A 459-nucleotide genomic window follows, 5' to 3' on the forward strand; every position below is an offset into this window, starting at 1 on the left:
AAAAAAGACTGTCTCTAAAAAAAATTTAAAAATATGTGTATATATATATATGTATATGTATGTATTTATTTATTTTGGAGGCAGGGTTTTGCTGTGTTGCTCAGGCTGGTTCATAACACCTGGTCTCAAGTGATTTTTCCCACCTTAGTTTTCCAGAATGCTGGAATTACAGGCATGAGCCACTGTGCCCAACTGCTATTTTATTTTTTAAATATAATGTACTTTTATTTGCACGCCTGGGTTTTTCGAGTCCAATTTACCTGTTATAAGTCTACTTATTTATGGAAACTTTACCTAGAGCTATTTTTGAGCAATTAGGTGGTATAGGGGAAAAAAGATTATTATTTTTTATTTTTTTTTTTTGCGATTTTTGGCCAGGGCTGGGCTTGAAACCACCACCTCCAGCATATGGGGCCGGTGCCCTACTCCTTTAAGCCACAGGCGCCGCCTGGGAAAGGA

This window comes from Otolemur garnettii, unplaced genomic scaffold (genome assembly GCF_000181295.1).
Source record: "Otolemur garnettii isolate 467f Iridium unplaced genomic scaffold, OtoGar3 scaffold00192, whole genome shotgun sequence".
NCBI classification, from domain to species: domain Eukaryota; kingdom Metazoa; phylum Chordata; class Mammalia; order Primates; family Galagidae; genus Otolemur; species Otolemur garnettii.